We start from the raw sequence: 21,863 nt of genomic DNA on the forward strand, positions 1-21,863 counted from the left end.
TGTTATTTTTTTTTAAATTCCAGTTGCTCTCCCCTCCCCGACAGTGCTGACACATGGGTACAGGTCTGTGGGCACCTCCGAAGGTACCTTTCAACCCATCCCCCCCACTGCACCATATCTGAATCGCAATTCTATGGGGCTGGGATTTTGGGCGACTTTGCGATCGGGTTATCGTCGCGATTTGACCCTCCAGTTGGCGGGATCCTCGGGTACCTGGTTGCAGCAGCGCTTCCACGTACCGCTGGGGAGATGTGCGCCGACGTGCAACGATGCGGATTGCGTTTGCGTCGGACTTCCGGCACGCTTCTGACCCGTACGCCGCGCCCAGAATACCGACAGGGTCAAACCTGCCGGTGCAGCCCTGCCAGCAGCGCTAAGTATGAAGGCCTGCAAAAAAGGTAAGCTAAAATTTTTATTTTCTAATTCTTTTTCAGCGATTTAGTAGATAAAGGTTTTGTGAATGTTGTGTGCATGTTTTTTTGCCTTTTTTTTCTGTTTGTTTTTCCTCCCTCCCAAGGCCTCTCTCGCAGCGCTGCCGGCCCCAGACTAAAGTTGCCGAAACATGCGGTTTGCGCCGCGAATCCTCGTGCAATGCCGACTTTACCAAAATAAATGCCGAAAGTTCGGCCTAAAAACGGTAGCGCAACAAAAAAAATTTATTTTGCCGTAAAACTACCGTTTTTGCCAAAAAACGAAAATCCCGCCCGTGATGCGTGAGTCAAGACATCAAGTCAGTGGCCAGTGGATAGATGGACATTAGAGCTCAGCCTGGTCCGATCCTCTGATAGGGCCAGATTGATCCCCTGGACGAGTTGTGCTATCCTAATGGAGTGGGAGAGGAATTCTCCTGATTTTTTTCCCACCAAATTGGTCTGGGTTTTTTTATCTGGATTTTCGCCACTTCCAGATGATATGGTTTCGGGTGAGGTGGGAGTGTGTCTATATTATGATACACAAGGTATCACAAATTGTGTGGGACAGGCTGGATGGTCCAGACGGTCTTTTCCTGTCTATCATTGCTCACAGATTCATATGTAAGTGCCTTTCAGTTCTGCTGACAGAAAGGGCCTTATCAACCTTGTGTCAGCATTGGCTCACAGGATAGCACTCGAGCCTGTGGGGCAGGAGGTCATTGCTTCAAGCCCCACTGGATGAATTGAGCTCATAATCTAGGCTGACACTCCAGAGAGAATACTGCTCTGTCAACAGTGCTGTCTTTTAGATGAGATATTAAACCAAGATGTCTGCCCTCTCAAATTGGCGTAAAAATTCCCACAGCACCATTGGAAAACGAACAAGATAGTTATTCAAGTGTCCGGGACAATATTTATTTCTCAACCAAAATGATCAAACAGATTATATGGCCATTTATCTCATTGCTGTTTGTGGGAGCTTGCTCTGCGCAAATTGGATTCTATATTTCCCTACATTACAACAGTGACTAGAGTTTAAAAGTACTTATTTGGCTGTAAAGCGCTTTGGGACATCCTGAGGTCCTGAAAGGTGCTATATAAATGCAATTTCTTGTTTCTCTGTCATGATGTGATGATGAGACAGAACTGGCGCAGGTGGGTTGAGACCAATGAAAGAAAGACAAACATGCATTTATATAAGGCCTTTCATAACCTCAGGAGGTTCCAAAGCGCTCTACAGCCAATGAAATACTTTTTGAAGTGTAATCACTGTTGGAAATGTGGCGGCCAATTTGCGCACAGCACGCTCCCCCAAACAGCAATCTGATAATAACTGGATAATCTGTTTTTTGGTGATGTTGAGTGAGGGGTGAATATTGGCCAGGGCACTGAGGAGAACACCCCTGCTCTTATTTGAAATAGTGCCGCGGGATCTTTTACTTCCACCTGAGAGGGCAGACGGGACCTCGGTTTAACATCTCATCCGAAAGATGTCACCTCCCACGGTGCAGCGCCCCCTAAGTACTGGCACTGGGAGTGTCAGCCTAGATTTTCGTGCTCAACTCCCTGGAGTGAGACTTGAGCCCATAACAGTTTCTACCACCAGCGATTTCCTCTGACCTCTCCAGCTTCAGTGTAACTGGGATTTCTGTCGAAGTTACAAGGATGGAGCTGGAGAAGTCCAGCAAAACCCCCGACGTATCATCATCATAGGCAGTCCCTCGGAATCGAGGAAGACTTGCTTCCGCTCTTAAAATGAGTCCTTAGGTGGTTGAACAGTCCAATACGAGAGCCATAGTCCCTGTCGCAGATGGGACAGATAGTCTTTGAAGGAAAGGGTGGGTGGGGCTGGTTTGCTGCACGCTCCTTCCGCTGCCTGCACCCGGCGATGAGACTCGAGGTGCTCAGCGCCCTCCCAGATGCACTTCCTCCACTTAGGGCGGTCTTTGGCCAGGGACTCCAGGTATCAGTGGGGATGTTACACTTTATCAGGGTTCTATGATTATGTGATCTCATACTGGTGCTCTGATTTAGGATTAATCCACCAATGAGACAACAACACTTGGAAGAGCCCTTTCCAAAAAAACACTGGGGCCCGTAACAGGACAAAGCAGTGAATAAGAAATATAGGGCAAATAGGCCTGAGCTGCTCGGGCTTGCATGGTCTGGATTACCAGGGGGTCACAGGTCATAGGTTTGGAGACTCCTGTTTTAAAGAGAGGGAGCTCTGTGTTCTTACTCCTTGAGGCAACCCAGTGAAACTCCAAGATTATCAATCTAACATTAGCAATCTAACATTAATCAGCCCTGACTGATTGCATTCCAACAATGACATCCCTATGGTCCCAGCAGCAGGTCAGTCCATGGAATGTCGGATTATTTCTGTCCATTCTTGACCACAACCTATATCCAATTCTTTTGTTTAAAAGGTTTGATTGACGCAATGTTCACTGTTTTGGCTGTGCGTCTATTCCCCTGTCTCTATTATTCTGTGGGGAAAATAGTTCATTGCAAGAGAGGAATTCCATAGAGGGTCCAGAAACAGGAGTCATTCATTCAACCCCCACCCCACCCCCTCCCAAACATTAACATCTGCCCTCCCCATTTTGCCTGCCATGGCAACTCTTAACCTTGTAATCCCAATTTGTTGCCCTTTCTCCATATCCTTAAAACCGTTACTTGTTCAGTAAGGCTTCATCTACATTTTAAACATCCCAATTGATTCTATATCTATGGCTTTCTGGCCCAGTACGATCTCACAACCCTTTGGGTGAAAAATTGACTCTTGGATCCATTTCCGAGGGGCGCTTTTGCCTCCACCTCACAAAGTTGTGGGTTTAAGTCCCACTCCAGAGACTTAAGCATATGATCTAGACTGACACACCACGCCAGTACTGTCGGAGGTGAGACGTTAAACCGAGGCCCCGTCTGCCTTCTCAGGTGGACATAAAACATCCCACAACACTATTTCGAAGAAGAGTAGGGGAGTTCTGGCCAATTTTTATCCCTCAACCAATATCTGGTCATTATCACATTGCTGTTTGTGAGACATAGCTGTGCGCAAATTGGCCGCTATGTTTCCCACATTACAACAGCGACCACGCTGCTTATAGGGGTTCTTGCACTGCCGGTTTCTGATGTACAGGTTGCACGCAACCCCAAATCTAGCAATTTTACATTGGGTTTGCTATTGGGTTTCTGAGACTGACCCATTGGGAGTCGTACATATACGTTACAGCACAGAAACAGGCCATTCAGCCCAACTAGTCTGTGCTGGTGTTTGTGCTCCCACCCCTTTTCAACTCACCCCATCAACACAACCTTCTCTTCCTTTCCCCCTCATGCACATATCTAACTTCCCCTTAAAGGCATCTATGCTAGTCACCTCAACTACTCCCCGTGATAGCGAGTTCCACATTCAAACCACTCTCTGGGCCAAATAAATTACAGGGATCATTGTTGATGACCCCTATTCATGACCCCTAGTTTTAGTCTCCCCCCCCCCCCCACATACAAGTGGAAACGCCTTCGCTCTGATCGAGTTTGAACTCACGCTCTCTGGATTATGAGTCCAGTAATATAACCACACTACGGTGCCCCAAGCTGTCCATCAAGCCCACCGGTGGTCTGAATAAAATGACAATCCTGACAATAAATTATTTTAAATTATGAAAGGGTTTGATAGAGTAGACGTAGAGAAGGTGTTTCCACTTGTGGAAGAGTCCAGAACTGGTGGGCATAAATATAAGGTAGTCGGTAATAAATCCAACAGGGAATTCAGGAGAAACTTCTTTACCCAGAGAGTGGTGAGAATGTGGAACTTGCTACCACAGGGAGGGGTTGAGGCGAATAGTATAGATGCATTTAAGGGGAAGCTAGATAAGTAAGCAAGGGAGACAGGAATGGTAGGATAGGCTGATAGTGTGAGATGAAGAGGGGTGGGAGGAGGCCCGTGTGTAGTATAAACACTGCATGGAACTGTTGTACCGAATGGCCTGTTTCTGTGCTGTACATGCGATGTAATGTAATATGTAATGTAACTGGTTCACTGATATCCTTTAGCGATGGAAACCTGCCGTCCTTACCCAGTCTGGCCTAAATGTAACTCCCATCCTGCAAACTTATATGGGGCTGAAACGAAGACAGAAAAATGCCAAAGCTATGTAGTGTGTCAGTCGGAGGAAAGATGGCTCAGGGTTAATATAAATGGAGTGTTCGTTTACCCGACAGAAAACAGGAGATGTGTTCATTGTATATCCTCAACCTGTCAAGGGAATGGGAGCATGTAGAAACCAGTTAAATCCAGGGGGGGATGGTGAAAGTTCACAGGCTATTCGTGGTAAAGTGTCTCCCGCCCCTTAACTCCCATTAACTCAGTGCGACTCTTTGCAGCTAAAGACTGCAACTAATCAGAGATAACAGGCCGAGGATGATTATGTGGGACGATGCCCTCGAGGTGAAAGGCCAAAGGTGAGCCTGGAAAAATCAGCAGCCCGGGATTTATGGATAGGGTTTCTTTCTGAAGGGGGGCATTTTCAAGCTGGTTCCTGTTACAGGGCCATAAATCTGACTCCATGAAGGATTTCATTTCAGCTCTCCAGGGGACTCTTATTGAGTGGCGCAGTCGGCTTGGCTGCGATTGGAACCGGTCATTTAACCCCAGGACATGCTAGTAATTGAGGAGAGTCTGAAGTGGAGACAAGGCTAGCGATGGTTGGTTTCTATGGGCCTATTTGTCCATTAAAGTGCCCCTGCACCTATCGTATTAAATGTCGAGATGGGATCTTGCCTTCGCTGAGGTGGGATAAGCTTCAGCTCCAGACAGCTTCAAACTGAATTGTGACAAACTTTTCTAATCCTCTTGTAAAATTAACAAAGGCCGGCCTAGTACTTGAGGTATTACAAAAAAGAAGAAAAAAACTTGCATTTATCATCACCATCATAGGCGGTCCGTCGTATCGAGGATGACTTGCTTCCACGCCAAAAAGGGATGAGTTCACAGGTGTTTCAATGAAGGACGTAATATTCCAGATCGCGAACTGCATATTGAAGGATGGAAGGTGGATTTTTTTAACATGTGGTGGCCGTTGCACATTAGCCACCACACAGGCTTGACAGAGCTAGGCCTTTATCCAGTGACAAGGATTGACCAAAATGACTGGAGACCTGCTCTGCTGCACGGACCTAGTGCGCGCACATATCGCAGTGTGGGCTGGCCCGTGCTGCCCCTGGGCCCTCGCCTCTTCTGGGCCCCAATCACATCGCTTTGCAATCTCTCGCCGCTCCTGCTGTACCTGTGGTGAGTAGGCAGGTTACATTTATATAGCGCCTTTCACAACCTCAGGACACCCCAAAGTGGTTTACAGACAATGAAGTACTTTTTTGAAGTCTAGTTATTGTCATACTAAGTACACTTTATCCTCTATCTCCTGCTTACTCCTGTCTGTTGCCATGGTAGCACTCTCGCCTCTGAGTCAGAAGGTTGTGGGTTCAAGCCCCACTCCAGAGACTTGAGCACAAAATCTAGGCTGACACTCCAGTGCAGTACTGTGGGAGTGCTGCACTGTCAGAGATGCCGTCTTTCAGATGAGTCATTAAACTCAGGTGGACGTAAAAAGTCCCGTGGCACTATTTCGAAGAGGAGCAGGTGATGTCTCCTCGGCATCCGGGCAAATATTTATCCCTTAACCAACATCACTAAAACAGATTATCTGGTTATTACCTCATTGCTGTTTGTGGGAGCTTGCTGTGCGCAAATTGGCTGCTGTGTTTGCCACATGACAACAGTGACCTCACTTCGAATGTATTTCATTGGTGTAAAGCGCTTTGGGACGGCCTGAGGTCATGAAAGGCTTTCTTTTTTCGCTGCCACTTTATTTGCAGTTAGCCGCAGTCTGCTTTGTTCCTTTCTGTAACTGAGGTCGTAAAACATGCACAGAGTCAACCCATCAACACCTGCAGGCTGTTCCCACAGGGCCTGGCAATAACCTCTGAGAGAAAATGAGATCACCATCGATACAAAGAGCAGTGGTGAAGCAGTGCCGCTGGGCCAGGTGCTGAGTACATTCCTACAGAGCTGCGCAGGGCCCGACACAGCTCAGATGTTCTTCCCACTTATGGTTAATGGGGGAGGTAAATCAAACCAGCGCCTCATTTGAAACAGGTTCAACTGAAGTGCTGGGCTTGTCAAACACAGCCTGGGTGGGAATGGCCATTCTATAGTTGTCCTCAGCTCCCCATAGGCTGAAAAAAAGTCAGCCAGTCTTCCTGCTCTCCATCACTAACTAATGACCCCTGCTTTATGGGGCGTCTGTGTGAATGTGCTTATCTGTGAGTGTGCGTGTGTGAGTGTGTGTAGCTGTTTGTGTATTTGTGTGTGTATGTATCTGTGTGTGATTATGTGAGTGTGAGTGTGGCTGTGTGTGTATTTGTGAGTGTGTGTGCATGTATGTGAGTGAGTGTGTATCTGTCTGTGTCTGTGAGTGTGTGTGTGTCTCTCTGAGGGAGTGTGTAGCTGTGTATCTGTGAGTGTGTGTCTGTGTATCTGTGAATGTGTCTGTGTGTGAGTGTGTGTCTCGCTCTGTGTGTGTGTTTGTGTATCTGTGAGTGAGTGTGTGTTTCACTGTATGTATGCATTTGTGTGTCTGTGAGTGTGTGTCTGTGAGGGAGTTTGTATCTGTGTGTCTGTGAGTGTGCGTATCTGTGAGTGTGTGTATGCCTGTGTATCTGTGAGTGTGTCTGTGTGTCTGTGTGCCTGTGAGTGAAACACAGAAACATAGAAAATAGGTGCAGGAGTAGGCCATTCGGCCCTTCTAGCCTGCACCGCCATTCAATGAGTTCATGGCTGAACATGCAACTTCAGTACCCCATTCCTGCTTTCTCGCCATACCCCTTGATCCCCCTAGTAGTAAGGACTTCATCTAACTCCTTTTTGAATATATTTAGTGAATTGGCCTCAACAACTTTCTGTGGTAGAGAATTCCACAGGTTCACCACTCTCTGGGTGAAGAAGTTTCTCCTCATCTTGGTCCTAAATGGCTTACCCCTTATCCTTAGACTGTGACCCTGGTTCTGGACTTCCCCAACATTGGGAACATTCTTCCTGCATCTAACCTGTCGAAACCCATCAGAATTTTAAACGTTTCTATAAGGTCTCCTCTCATTCTTCTTAACTCCAGTGAATACAAGCCCAGTTGATCCAGTCTTTCTTGATAGGTCAGTCCCGCCATCCCGGGAATCAGTTTGGTGAACCTTCGTTGCACTCCCTCAATAGCAAGAATGTCCTTTTTCAGGTTAGGAGACCAAAACTGTACACAATACTCCAGGTGTGGCCTCACCAAGGCCCTGTACAACTGTAGCAACACCTCCCTGCCCCTGTACTCAAATCCCCTCACTATGAAGGCCAACATGCCATTTGCTTTCTTAACCGCCTGCTGTACCTGCATGCCAACCTTCAATGACTGATGTACCATGACACCCAGGTCTCATTGCACCTCCCCTTTTCCTAATCTGTCACCATTCAGATAATAGTCTGTCTCTCTGTTTTTACCACCAAAGTGGATAACCTCACATTTATCCACATTATACTTCATCTGCCATGCATTTGCCCACTCACCTAACCTATCCAAGTCGCTCTGCAGCCTCATAGCATCCTCCTCGCAGCTCACACTGCCACCCAACTTAGTGTCATCTGCAAATTTGGTGGTACTACATTTAATCCCCTCATCTAAATCATTAATGTACAGTGTAAACAGCTGGGGCCCCAGCACAGAACCTTGCGGTACCCCACTAGTCACTGCCTGCCATTCTGAAAAGTACCCATTTACTCCTACTCTTTGCTTCCTGTCTGACAACCAGTTCTCAATCCATGTCAGCACAATACCCCCAATCCCATGTGCTTTAACTTTGCACATTAATCTCTTGTGTGGGACATTGTCGAAAGCCTTCTGAAAGTCCAAATATACCACATCAACTGGTTCTCCCTTGTCCACTCTACTGGAAACATCCTCAAAAAATTCCAGAAGATTTGTCAAGCATGATTTCCCTTTCACAAATCCATGCTGACTTGGACCTATCATGTCACCTCTTTCCAAATACGCTGCTATGACATCCTTAATAATTGATTCCATCATTTTACCCACTACCGATGTCAGGCTGACCGGTCTATAATTCCCTGTTTTCTCTCTCCCTCCTTTTTTAAAAAGTGGGGTTACATTGGCTACCCTCCACTCGATAGGAACTGACCCAGAGTCAATGGACTGTTGGAAAATGACTGTCAATGCATCCGCTATTTCCAAGGCCACCTCCTTAAGTACTCTGGGATGCAGTCCATCAGGCCCTGGGGATTTATCGGCCTTCAATCCCATCAATTTCCCCAACACAATTTCCCGACTAATAAGGATTTCCCTCAGTTCCTCCTCCTTACTAGACCCTCTGACCCCTGTTATATCCGGAAGGTTGTTTGTGTCCTCCTTAGTGAATACCGAACCAAAGTACTTGTTCAATTGGTCTGCCATTTCTTTGTTCCCCGTTATGACTTCCCCTGATTCTGACTGCAGGGGACCTACGTTTGTCTTTACTAACCTTTTTCTCTTTACATAATCTATAGAAACTTTTGCAATCCGTCTTAATGTTCCCTGCAAGCTTCTTCTCGTACTCCAGTTTCCCTACCCTAATCAAACCCTTTGTCCTCCTCTGCTGAGTTCTAAATTTCTCCCAGTCCCCAGGTTCGCTGCTATTTCTGGCCAATTTATATGCCACTTCCTTGGCTTTAATACTATCCTTGATTTCCCTTGATAGCCACGGTTGAGCCACCTTCCCTTTTTTATTTTTACGCCAGACAGGAATGTACAATTGTTGTAGTTCATCCATGCGGTCTCTAAATGTCTGCCATTGCCCATCCACAGTCAACCCCTTAAGTATCATTCGGCAATCTATCCTAGCCAATTCACGCCTCATATCTTCAAAGTTACCTTTCTTTAAGTTCTGGACCATGGTCTCTGAATTTACTGTGTCATTCTCCATCCTAATGCAGAATTCCACCATATTATGGTCACTCTTCCCCAAGGGGCCTTGCACAACGAGATTGCTAATTAATCTTCTCTCATTACACAACACCCAGTCTAAGATGTCCTCCCCCCTAGTTGGTTCCTCGACATATTGGTCTAGAAAACCATCCCTTATGCACTCCAGGAAATCCTCCTCCACCGTATTGCTTCCAGTTTGGTTAGCCCAAATCTATGTGCATATTAAAGTCACCCATTATAACTGCTGCATCCTTATTGCATGCACCCCTAATTTCCTGTTTGATGCCCTACCCAACATCACTACTACTGTTTGGAGGTCTGTACACAACTCCCACTAACGTTTTTTGCCCTTTGGTGTTCTGCAGCTCTACCCATATAGATTCCACATCATCCAAGCTAATGTCCTTCCTAACTATTGCATTAATCTCCTCTTTAACCACAATGCTACCCCACCTCCTTTTCCTTTTATTCTATCCTTCCTGAATGTTGAATACCCCTGGATGTTGAGTTCCCAGCCCTGATCATCCTGGAGCCACGTCTCTGTAATCTCAATCACATCATATTTGTTAACATCTATTTGCACAGTTAATTCATCCACCTTATTACGGATACTCCTTGCATTAAGACACAAAGTCTTCAGGCTTGTTTTTTTAACACCCTTTGTCCCTTTAGAATTTTGCTGTACAGTGGCCCTTTTTGTTCTTTGCCTTGGGTTTCTCTGCCCTCCACTTTTCCTCATCTCCTTTCTGTCTTTTGCTTTTGTCTCCTTTTTGTTTCCCTCTGTCTCCCTGCATTGGTTCCCATCCCCCTGCCATATTAGTTTAACTCCTCCCCAACAGCACTAGCAAACACTCCCCCTCGGACATTGATTCCGGTCCTGCCCAGGTGCAGACCGTCCGGTTTGTACTGGTCCCACCTCCCCCAGAACCGGTTCCAATGCCCCAGGAATTTGAATCCCTCCCTGCTGCACCACTGCTCAAGCCACGTATTCATCTGCGCTATCCTGCGATTCCTACTCTGACTAGCATGTGGCACTGGTAGCAATCCCGAGATTACTACTTTTGAGGTCCTACTTTTTAATTTAGCTCCTAGCTCCTTAAATTCGTTTTGTAGGATCTCATCCCTTTTTTTACCTATGTCGTTGGTACCAATGTGCACCATGACAACTGGCTGTTCTCCCTCCCTTTTTAGAATGTCCTGCACCCGCTCCGAGACATCCTTGACCCTTGCACCGGGAGTCTCGGTTGCGGCTGCAGAAACACCTATTTATTCCCCTTACAATTGAATCCCCTATCACTATCGCTCTCCCACTCTTTTTCCTGCCCTCCTGTGCAACAGAGCCAGCCACGGTGCCATGAACTTGGCTGCTGCTGCCCTCCCCTGATGAGTCATCCCCCTCAACAGTACTCAAAGCAGTGTATCTGTTTTGCAGGGGGATGACCACAGGGGACCCCTGCACTACCTTCCTTGCACTGCTCTTCCTGCTGGTCTTCCATTCCCTAGCTGGCTGTGGACCCTTTACCTGCGGTACGACCAACTCGCTACACGTGCTACTCACGTCATTCTCAACATCGTGGATGCTCCGGAGTGAATCCACCCTCAGCTCCAACTCCGCAACGCGGTCCGTCAGGAGCTAGAGGCGGATACACTTCCCGCACACGTAGTCGTCAGGGACACTGGAGTCGTCCCTGAGTTTCCACATGGTACAGGAGGAGCATAACACGTGACCGAGCTCTCCTGCCATGACTTAACCCTTAGATAGGCAACAACAATGCTAAAGTTTACTCACTGTTATAGAAGAGAAAAAAGAAAAACTACTCACCAATCACCAGAGTGTGTCTATATATCTGTGATTGAGTGTGTGTCTGTGAGTGTGTCTGTGAGTGAGTGTGTGTCTCACTCTGTGTATATGTTTGTGTGTCTGTGAGTGTGTGTCTGTGAATGAGTGTATCTGTGAGTGTGTCTGAGTGTGTGTGTGTCTCGCTCTATGTATGCATTTGTGTATCTGTGGGTGGCTGTGATGCCCCTGCAGCTGAACAGCTAGCCAACACTCAATGTCTGGGGTCACACATGAAAAATGACTGCTTGGGTGGGGTACCAGATAGCTACTGGCACTCGTAGAACCTGACCCAGCGAGGGGAAGACCTTTTTTGGAAGGGAAGGAGAGAAGATTAGTAAAACATGAAACCAACAAGGTGTGACAGAATGATTAGATGATGGTTGCTGGCTGCACAGATCAGTCCACGGGCAGACTGATTATACCCCGGCTCACCAAATAATAACAGCAGTATCTATCGAGGACTGGAGAGTGTGCAGAGGAGATTTACTTGAATGGTACCAGGGATGAGGGACTTGAGTTATGTGGAGATTGGAGAAGCTGGGATTGTTCTCCTTGGAGCAGAGAAGGTTAAGGGGAGACTTGATAGAGGTGTTCAAAATCATGAATGGTTTTGATAGAGTAGATAAGGAGAAACGGTTTCCAGAGCAGAAGGTTCGGTAAGCAGTGGGCACAGATTTAAGTTGATTGGCAAAGAACCAGAGGCAACATGAGGAAACATTTTTTAGCGCAGTGAGTTGTTGTGATCTGGAATGCACTGCCTGAAAGGGCGGTGGAAGTAGATTCAGCAATAACTTTCAAAAGGGAAGCAGATAAATACTGAAGGAAAAATTGTATAAGGTTATGGGGAAACAGCAGGGGTTGGGACTATATGAATAGCTCTATCAAAGAGCCAGCACAGGCAAGATGGGCCGAATGGCCTCCTCTGCATTATTCTGTGATTCTATGATTCTATGATTCTATACCTGGATGTGAGAGAATCTGGCTCTGTGTCTGATAAGATCTGAATTGTTTTGGGTTGCCAACTTTGGTTAGACTTTTTCCTGAAGATTTCATCACATGACCTCCTGCCTCCATTGGCCCCGCCCCCACATTCTCACTATTGGTCACCTGACAGACCCAACCTCGTGGCCCCCCGCCTTCCCAGGGTCAATTGCAAAGCCCTGGACTCTTCATTGCCTGATTGGATGACTCTCAGCCAGACAGCATTTTGTTTCCATTTTCAATATTTTTATAACTTAATAAACAAAAGTGTTCAAAGAAAATGAAAATAAGGCATCTTTTTTGTAATGCCCCTATGATTCTTCTCCTGGGTCGCTCACAACAGTATCCAGGAGTTTAATCTTTCATTCCTGGAGTCTCGAGGATAACCTGTGCTTGCTGACCAACATTGGTTCCCGGTCCAGCAACACCTTAATTTTAAGGTTCTGATCCTTGTTTTCAAATCCTCTCATGGCCTCGCTCCTCCCTATCTCTGTAACCTCCTCCAGCCCCACAAACCTCTGAGATCTCTGTGCTCCTCCAAGTCTGTCTGGCCTCTTGTACATCCCTGATTTCCATCGCTCCACCACTGACAGCCGTGCCTTCAGCTGCCTGGAGCCTAAGCTCTAGAATTCCCTCCCTAAATCTATCATTCCATGCTGAGAGCCGGCACGGGCTCAATGGGCCAAATGGCCTTCTTCTGTGCTGTAACCATTCTATATAACCATTCTAACCTCTCCACCTCTCTCTCCTCCTTTAAGATGCTCCTTAAAACCTAAAACTTTGACCAAACTTTTGATCACCATACCGAATATCAACTTATGTGGCTTGAAACCAATTTTTGTTTGATAACGCTCTTGTGAAACACCTTGGAATGTTTAACGTTGTTTTACTATGTCTTGTGTCAGCCGTGGCTCAGTGGAGAGCACCCTCGCCTCTGAGTCAGAAGGCTGTGGGTTCAAGTCCCACTCCACGAAGCGGAGCACAAAAGCCTAGGCTGGCACTCCAGTGCAGTGCTGAGGGAGTGCTGCGCTGTCGGAGGTGTCGTCTTTCGGATGAGATCTTAAACCGAGGCCCCGTCTGCCCTCTCAGGTGGACGTAAAAGGTCCCATGGCACTCTTTTGAAGAAGTGCAGGGGAGTTATCTCCAGTGTCTTGGCCAATATTTATCCCTCAATCAATATAACAAAAAAAAACAGATTTTCTGGTTGTTATCACATTGTTGTTTGTGGGAGCTTGCTGTGCATAAATTGGCTGATGTAATGTGGGAAACGCAACAGTGACTACACTTCAAAAGTACTTCATTGGCTGTAAAGCGCTTTTAGACATCCGGTGGTCGTGAATGGCGCTATATCAATGCAAGTCTTTCTTTCTTTAAAGGCGCTGTATAAATGCAAGTTGTTGCTGTTGGATGGTTGCTAACCCTGTGAGCGTTTGTTGCTCTTCTTCTTGTCAATGACACGTATCCTTGTGAAGATCCGTCTTTCTCCTGAGGCCCCTGTAATTGCTGTATGTCCAAAGATCATGTCGCTGTCTCTGTGTGGATTCCCTGCCATCGTCGCCTGCTCCTTTGATTGCTGGACGATTCACTCAGGTGGGATTGCAAAGAGTTCCCACATTCAGTCCCAGTAACCCGATATGCCGCTCGCTGATCACTCCACTCAGCCATTCGTGTCCATCAACAATGTAGATTAGAACTTGACACTTGTTCTCAACATAAAAGAGCAGCTTTCGGCTGTCCAGATGATTGCCGACTGCCTTCCTTCTCCCAGCTTGTTGATTGAAGGTGTATGGTGCCACTGCTGCCCACATACAGGACCGGGGACAATCCCCAAATGTTAACTTATCCATTCTAAAATATCCAGGCTGACACTCCAGTGCAGTGGTGAGGGAGTGCTGCACTGTCGGAGATGCCGTCTTTCAGATGAGACGTTAAACCAAGGCCCCCTCTCAGGTGGACGTACAAGAGCCCATATCACTATTTCGAAGAAGAGTAGGGGAGTTCTCCCTGGTGTCCTGGACAATATTTATCCCTCAATCAACATCACTAAAAAAAGATTATCTGGTCATTATCACATTGCTGTTTGTGGGAGCTGCCGCGTTTCCTACATTACAACAGTGACTACATTCCAAAAGTGCTTAATTGGCTGCAAAACGTTTTGAGACATCCGGTGGTCATGAAAGGCGCTATATAAATCCAAGCCTTTCTTTTTCAGATGCTGCCGGAACTGCTGAGTGTCTCCTGCATGCTCTGTTTCCGTGTCAGAGGGGGAAGACCAGGAGAAATTGTTGATACGCAGCGAGTTGTTATGATGGGGAAAGCACTGCCTGAAAGGATGGTGCCGGCAGTAACTTTCAAAAGGGAATTGGATATTTACTTGAAAAGGAAAAAATTGCAAGACTATGGGGAAACAGCAGGGGTGAAGTTGGGGGAGTGGGGCTATTTGCATTGCTTTTTCAAGAGACATCACTGGCTTGTTGGGCCTCCTTCGGTGCTGTAAGATTGTGTGATTCTATCATTTCCAACAGCTGCAGTTTGGGGATATTGAGGACTCTGAATGAAGCACAAACCAGGCAGGCATTACCCACAGGGATTTGGTGAAGGGGTCACAATCGGCAGCCCATCTCAAGAATGCCGCACCACAGAGTGATGGGATGGTGGTCTGGGAATGTGATCGCCGTCGCAGTGTGCTCCAAATTTTAATCGACCCATTGGTCAGGATAGCCATCGGAGGCCAGGAAACAAAATACTCTTAGAGGACCCAATCTATTTAATTGTTGTGTTCTGCCCCTAGGGAAGGCCCCAACTCCAGTCTCACACGTGAGAGTTTTAGCCTCTTATTAGGGAAGAGTAGCCGAGGTGGTTTCCTGCTGCGTACCTCATGTGTTGTATTTTCAGAGTACCTTCTCCTTGGGTGGGCTGCAACCAAGTCTAAAGAGCCCCACCTACCCTTTACAATGGAGGGCTACCCTCACCATCGACTGTGAGTACCCCCGCTGGACATCAATTCAGTAATCAGAGTCAATCTCTGCTCACTGGGGCTTGAAGCCAACTCTTCTGATTCAGGCAAAAATACTTCCGTGAGCCAGTGGTCACTCTGGCTGGACATGGGTATCCCACCTCGATGTCAATCCATATCTAAAGACCATATTCTAGTCTCCACTCACCAGTTGGGCTTAAACCTTTCACCTTCTGACTCAACAACTTGTGTTTATAGAACACCGTGAATGTAGCAAAACGTCCCAAGGCGTGGAGTGTTATCAGACAAAAATTTACGCCGAGCCACATAAGGAGATATTAAGACAGATGACCAAACCCTTGATCAAAGAGAAAGATTTTAAAGAATGTCTCAAAGGAGCAGTGAGTGGTTCAGGGAGGGAATTTCAGAGCTTAGGGCCAAGGCCACATGACAAGTTCCTGTGGAGCCACCTTGTGTGTAGTGTGCTTCGTGATGTCGTAACGAATATATCACAGCGGCATTACTGGACTGGGAGCCAGTGTAGCTCAGCGAGCAAAGGGGTGATGGGTGAGTGGGACTTGGTGCGAGTTAAGACATGGGCAGCAGAATTTTGGATGACCTCAAGTTTACAGGGGGTGCAACGTGATTGACTGATCAGGAGGGCATTGGAATAGTCGAGTCTGGAGGTAACAGTGGCATAGATGAGGGTTTCAGCAGCACATACCTACAGCATAATTGAATTCATTTCAGTTGAAGGCCTTTGGGATCCTTCTCCAATGTAATAGCATCCCTAAAAGAAAAAACAGTTCCTTTTTATTTAATAAAATCAAGAGCCTACATCTGTGGTTATATTGTTACATCAAGTTGACCATCTTACAGAAAGAGTTTTTCAATATCTACACGACATCTTACAGTAAGAGATTTATTCTCCTCATGACCCATGACATGCCTGGCAGTCGGGTCACTTGGCCATTAAATCACATGGACGTCAAACTACCTGTTCCGTCGTTGCAAAATGTTTGGCTGCCCCTCTGAAAGAACCACAGAAATAAGCAACATCGCCACATGCCCAGGACCTCGACAAAACAAGACTTTATTTTTATATATAAGTGTAAGATAGTCAGTAATAAATCAAGTAAGGAATTCAGGAGAAATGTCTTTACCCAGAGAGTGGTTAGAACGTGGAACTCAATACCACATGGAATGGTTGAGGCGAATAGCACAGATGCGTTTAACGGGAAGTTAAATAAACACATGAAGGCGAAAGGAATAGAAATGTATACTGATGGTGTTAGGTGAAGAGGGGTGAGAGAAAGCTCGTGTGGAGCATGGACCGGTTTGTCCGAATGACCTGTTTCTGTGCTGTAAATTCTATTTCATTCTATGTGATATGTATTAAAGCTTCCACGTTTATAAAATCCAAACCTTTTCCTGAAAAAGAATTATTGAAAGCTTTGTATAAAACATCAATTCCTACATACTCCAAAGGCTCCCGTGTTAGAAACAAGGTCATTGGCAAACAAAAACAGCGGGGAGATAAGGAGAATTTTTTTTACGATGCAAGTTGTTACGAGCTGAAATGGCGGTGGAAGCAAATTCAATAGTAACTTTCGAAAGAGAATTGGATAAATACTTGGAAAGGAAAAAAGTTAGGGCGCCATGAGGAAAGAGCAGGGGCAGTGAGACTAATTGGAGAGCTCTTTCAAAGAGCCAGCACAGGCACGATGGGCTGAATGGCCTCCTTCTGTGCTGTAAGATTCTGTGACATCACTGAGATAGCTGTGTGACTAGGACCTATATCATAGGACTGAATAATAATTAGCAAGTTATAGAAAAAGTAGATTTTCAGTCAACGCTGATGGTACAGTTTAACCCTCAAAACCATGGGCAGTTCCCTATGGTTAGCACCATCTTAAAGGGGCATCCGTCTCCATGGAAGTCTATTTGAAAAGTCGCGTCTGGAGGTAATAAAGGCATGGATGAGGGTTTCAGCAGCAGATGGGCTGAAGCAGGGGCGGAGATGGGCGATGTTATAGAGTTGAAAGTAGGCGGTATCTCCCCGATAGGCTGCGAATGCTGGGGACCAATTGAAAAACATAGGGAAGGAAAGATAAGAGATGGTGTGGCAGTATTGGTTAAGGAGACTGTTACAGTGCTGGAGAGAGAGGATGTCTAGAGAGGGTCAAAGACAGAATCTATAGGGCTAGAGTTAAGACATAATAGAGGTGCCATTATACAACTAGGTGTATTCCATAGACCACCAAATAGTGGGAAAAATATGGAGGAGTAAATTTGCAGTGAAATTATAGAGAGGTACAAGAACTTTTGAGTTGTGATAATGGGGACTTCAACGATCTTAATATAGACTGGGATAATAATAGTGTAAAGGGCAGAGAGCGGGAAGAATTTCTGAAGTGTGTTCAGGAGAACTTTTTTGATAAGTATGTTTCCGGCCCAATGAGGAAAGAGGTATTGCTGAATCTGGTTCTGGGGAATGAGATGGGTCAAGTGGAACAAGTGTCAGTAGGGGAACATTTAGGGAACAGTGATCACAGTATCATAGATTAGCTATGGAAAGGGACAGGGAGCAATTTGGAGTAAAAATACTTAATTGGAGGAAGGCACATTTCAGTGGGATGAGAATGGATCTGGCCCGGGTAAATTGCCATCAAAGATTGGCAGGCAAAACTGTAGTGGTACATTCCCACTAAGGGGAAAGCTAGAGAAACTAAAGTCAAAACTCCCTGGCTGACGAAAGGGCTAGAGAGTAAGATGAAGCAGAAAAAGGCGGGTATGTCCGGTCGAGAATCCGTCTGAGAATTAGGCTAAATATAGAAAGTTCAGAGGGGAAGTGAAAAAGAAAATAAGAGGGGCAAAGAGAGAGTATGAGAATAGAATGGCAGCTAACATAAAAGGGAATCCAAAAGTCTTCTATAGGCATATAAATAGTAAATGGGGTAGTAAGAGGAGGGGTGGGGCCAATTAGGGACCAAAAAGGAGAGCAACGCATGGGGGCAGAGGGTATGGCTGAGGTACTAAATGAGTACTTTGCATCTGTCTTCACCAAGTAAGAAAATGCTGCCATAGACATAGTAAAGGAGGAGGTAGAGCAGATATTGAATGGGATAAGAATTGATGAAGACGAGGTACTAGAAAGGCTGGCTATACTTAAAGTAGATAAGTCACCAGGACCGGATGGGATGCATCCTCGGGTGCTGAGGGAAGTGAAGAAAGAAATCCATGGAGGTACAGGCCATAATCTTCCAATCCTCCTTAGAAACGGGGTTGGTGCCAGAGGACTGGAGAATTGCAAATGTTACACCCTTGTTCAAAAAAGGATGTAAAGATAAACCCAGCAACTACAGGCCAGTCAGTTTAACCGCCGTAGTGGGGAAGCTTTGAGAAACAATAATCAGGGACAAATTAACAGTCACTTGGACAAGTGTGGCTTAATTAAGGAAGGCCAGCACGGATTTGTTAAAGGGAAATCATGTTTAACCAACTTAATTGAGTTTTTTGATGAGGTAACACAGAGAGTTGATGGGGATAATGCGGTTGATGTGGTGTACATGGATTTCCAAACGGCTTTCGGCAAAGTGCCACATAATAGGCTTGTTAGCAAAGTTGAAGCCTATGGAATAAAAGGGACAGTGGCAGCATGGATACAAAGTTAGCTAAGTGACAGGAAGAGAGAGTAGTGGTGAATGGTTGTTTAGCAGACTGGAGGAAGGCATACAGTGGTGTTCCCCAGGGTTTGGTTCTAGGACCACTGCTTTTCTTGATGTATATATATTAATAACTTGGATGTGGGTGTACACGGCATAATTTCAAAATTTGCAGATGACACAAAACTTGAAAATATAGTGAACAGTGAGGAGGATAGTGATAGACTTCAAGAGGACATAGAAAGGCTGGTGGAACGGGTGGACACATGGCAAATGAAATTTGATGCAGAAAAGTGTGAAGTGATACATTTTGTTAGAAAGAGCAAGGAGAGGCAATATAAACTAATGGGTACAATCCTAAAGGGATTGCATGGACAGAGAGACCTGATGTGTGCATAAATCGTTGAAGGTGGCAGGGCAGGTTGAGAAAGCGGATAAAAAAGCTTACAGGACCTGGGCTTTATGAAAGAGGTATAGAGTACAAAAGCGTAGAAATTATGAAGAACCTGTATAAAACACTGGTTCGGCCTCAACTGGAGTATTGTGTCCAATTCTGGACACCGCACTTTAGGAAGGATGCGAAGGCCTTCGAGAGGGTGCAGAACAGATTTACAAGAATGATCCCAGGGATGAGGGACTTCAGTTACATGGATAGACTGGAGAAGCTGGGGTTGTTCTCCTTAGAGAAGAAAAGATTGAGAGGAGATTGGACAGAGGTGTCCAAAATCATGAGGGGAGTGGACAGAGTAGATAGAGAGAAACTGTTCCCATTAGCAGAAGGCTCGAGAACAAGAGGGCACAGATTGAAGGTGATTGGCAAAGAACCAAAGTCAACAAAAGAAAAAAAAACATTCACAGCGAGTGTTTAGGATCTGGACTGCACGGCCTGAAAAGGTGGTGGAGACAGACTCAATCACGGCTTTCAAAAGTGAGTTGGATAAGTACCTGAAGGAAAAACATTTGCAGGGCTTCGGGGAAAGGGTGGGAACTAGCGGAGGTGATCTTGCAGAGAGCCGGCACGGGCTCGACGGGTCAAATGCCTTCTTCCGTGCTATAACCATTCTATGATTTTATGATTCTAATTTCTAAGACTGAGATCGAATGCTTCTTGTCAGCTAAAGGTATCAAGATATGGAGCCAAGACGGGTAAATGGAGTTAAGATACAGATCAGCCATGATTTAATTGAATGGCAGAACAGGCTCAAAGGGATGAATGGCCTTCGACTGTTCCTATGTAATAGAAGGGCAGAAAATGTAAAAAGTGGAGCAAGGGATAGAGAGAGAGAGAGAGTGTAAAAGCAGAGAGTAAAAGCAGAGAGAAAAAAATCTGAATTAACTGAAAGATTAGTGTTGTGAAAGCAAAAATAACAAACACAGCAGATTCTTTCTGAATCACGGAGTTGATGATAATCCAACAACATCCTGGGATAGAAATTCAGGTTTGCCTGAAATAGATCGCAGCTACCACTGTTGATGTGTTTTCACCGCCGCTGTGGATGAGGTAATCTTGGCGGTGGCACGGCAAATGTTTAGTGCGGAGATCGTGGCTGAGGAGCGGCGAGAGATCGTGGCAGAGGAGCGGCGAGAGATCGTGGTGGAGGTGCGGCAAATGAGGGCACGGGGCCCAGAAGAGCCAAGGGCCCAGGGGCAGCACGGGCCAGCCCACACTGCGATGTGTGCACACTAGGTCCGTGTAGCAGAGCAGGTCTCCAGTTGTCCTGGTTCAACCCTTGCCACTGGATAAAGGCCTAGCTCCGTCAAGCCCGTGTGGTGGCTGATGTGCAACGGTCACCACACGTTAAAAAAAAATCCACGCACAGGCATCTTCCACCCCTTCAATTGGAGTTCAAAGACTGGAATATCGGGTCCTTCATTGAAACATCTGCAAACTCATCCCTTTTGGTGTAGAAGCAAGTCATCCTCGTTCGAGGGACCGCCCACAATGATTGGATGAGGTGGCCTCTTGTGCGAAATTCAGCTCTTTGTCATATTTTTCCGAGCGGACCGGAGGTCGGTCATAATGGGGGCGGTAGTGTGGCAGTGAGCACTCGAGAGTGGTGGAAGTGGAGGTGGGACCGGGTCTCCGCCGCTGTCAGTCATCAGCGTAGCGCTGATGACATCATGACGCATGTGTGTCACGATGTCGTTCCCCTTCACTTAAAAGGGGAGGGCCGCTGCGAACTCTGCGATTATTTTTGTTCGGTCCACTGGGCCACCAGGGAGGGTTTCAGCCGGGCCAGCGGCCTGGCACCCAAGAGGGGGGGGGGGGGTTCCAGGCTGCCTGTCAAACCCAGGGGCATAATTGTCAGCCCGAACTGGCAGTCGGCCGACAAAAAAAAATGGCGACCACACAGCCATGTCGCACACACTGCAAACACAGTGCACCAACTGAAAAAAACTGTCGGGGCCACTGCTCGGTGGCCCAAAGACTTTTGTAGCTGAATTTGGATTGAGGTGCGGGAGATCGGCCGCCCGTGCTTTGATGATGCACTTAGGGGGGGTCTGCAGCAGCGGGGTGGAAGTGGGGATGCCGGAAAAAGCACCGAGGAGAATTTCGCTGGCGGCAGCCATTCGACTCCAAATTGTCAGCCGCTGCATGGCCGCTGCTTTCCGGCGGTAACAGGCCTGTTCAGGAGGCCTGAATTTTGGCCCCCCTGTATTTATATAGCACCTCCAACATATAAACATGGCCCAAAGTGCTTCACAGTTAAACGTGTAGTAACTAGGTGGGATTAGGAGTGGTGATCAAAAGTTGATCGAAGAGATGGATTTTGAGGAGGTTATTAAAAAGGTGATGAGATGGAGAGGGTTAAGGAGGAAAGGTTCAGGAAAATTTAAGCACATTTGCATGGATTTCTGGTCTTCAGATCCCGTTAACAGGCACGATTCAGTCTCCTAACACTGAAGATAAAAGCACGTCTAGACAAGAGCATTATCTGTATATTAAACTAGAAGGTCCTGACTCATGGGTTAGTACAACAG

Source organism: Pristiophorus japonicus, chromosome 14, assembly GCF_044704955.1.
Source record: "Pristiophorus japonicus isolate sPriJap1 chromosome 14, sPriJap1.hap1, whole genome shotgun sequence".
Taxonomy (NCBI): domain Eukaryota; kingdom Metazoa; phylum Chordata; class Chondrichthyes; family Pristiophoridae; genus Pristiophorus; species Pristiophorus japonicus.